Raw genomic sequence first — 1727 nt, 5'->3', positions numbered from 1 at the left:
TGTCTTCAGAATGGTAAAAACTGCTTAACTCATTTAAATACAGAGGCCACTCTGATTAGTTCCTATGTGATTGTAGCATAAAGAGCAGTGATAATATGTTTGGTTGATGAGTTAAGATATTAAATATTTATAATGTTTTATATTCATACAGATCGATTCATATTGACTTCTCATGATTGTCCAGATCAAATTGAGGAAGAAATGTTCTAATCATATGGTTAGTGTCAAAGATGATAATTGGCAAAATGGATAATTCAGGTAAAAATGGCCTCCATTTCATGCCTCAATTATCAATGTTCACGGATGCTTACAATTTTCCTTTAAAAGGACAAACTGGAAAATCGTTCAGTCTAGCCATTTAACAGTGAAGATAACTATAAGAATGCTAGTTTTTTTTTCTTCTAATTTTGGCATGCCATTTCTTTTTTGATTTCTCTAAAAAGAGAATAGGGAGAAAAGTTTTCTATTCTCTTCTAATGTATTTTTCCTTTTTTACAAAACTTATAATAACCAGTGGAATATGCTAAGACTATTATCTCAATAGAAAATAGGATGACTATCTGTCTGGATTTGTTTGTGTGTGCAGCGGGGGTGGGGTGGGTGAACTATGCAAGGTTAAATGCAGTCAGGGTAAGTGTAAAGGAAAATGAGCAGACAGTGACTACCTTAGCTGTCTAGCTCTGTTTCTTTCTTGTTTCATCTTCTAAGAAGTGTCTGTGGTCACATTTGGTTGATGTCTTTCAAGATATTTATTAAGATGTCTGGAATTCTCCTTTTCCTTGTATTATTTTGTATCTTGTATAGGGTTTCCTTCAGCTACAAGTAATATAAAATTGAGAAGTGGCTTAACCACATACATTTTATCTGCAGCAAACAGAGGGTAGAGGTATACATTTTGGTTGGGAACCAGGTTCCCCCTACCTTCCTTTTCTGTAATCCTAATTGTATGACTTTTATCCTTATGTTCATGGAATGGCTGCTATACCTCTAAGCATCACATTTTTTTTAATTTTTTAAAAATATATTTTTATTGATTTCAGAGAGGAAGGGAGGAAAGAGAGAGATAGAAACATTAACGATGAGAGAGAATCATTGATTGGCTGCCTCCTGCATGCCCCCCACCAGGAGATCAAGCCCGCAACCTGGGCATATGCCCTGACCAGGAATCGAACCGGTGACCTTATGGTTCCTAGGTCGACACTCTACCGCTGAGCTATACCTGACTGGGCTAAGCATCACACTTTTATTCCAGGTGGAAAAAGGAAAGGGGTTAAGAGACAAAAGAGTATGTCATATGAGTCTGACCCTTTTTAACTATATTGGAGAAGCATCTCTTCTTCCCAGTTGCCAAATGGACAACCAGGTGTACACATATCCCTTTGAGGGTTTCTCCTTTCAGTATTCATGCAGCTATCACCAAAAAACTAGAACCTTCAAAAATACAACTACACATAGCTCCCAGCCACCAGAGAACTGTCCCTGTGGGGTCTGCATAGTCTAAATCATAGTCATAATTTAGAAAGATGGATGTGTGCTTTTTTATATTGAAAATAAATTTGCTTACTTTCTCTTTATTGTAACTCCTCATTCGGGTGTTCTTTATCAATGTAAACTAAAGGGATCCTCAGAAGAAGAGTTGATATTCTCGGATAATTTTAATAGTTTTGCATCAGGACAATAAACCGAGTGTTAATCTGTCTGAGTGTTCATCTCTCTTTCACATGGCA

The sequence above is a fragment of the Myotis davidii genome, unplaced genomic scaffold (assembly GCF_000327345.1).
Source record: "Myotis davidii unplaced genomic scaffold, ASM32734v1 scaffold143, whole genome shotgun sequence".
Lineage (NCBI taxonomy): Eukaryota > Metazoa > Chordata > Mammalia > Chiroptera > Vespertilionidae > Myotis > Myotis davidii.
This window is presented reverse-complemented; position numbering follows the sequence as displayed.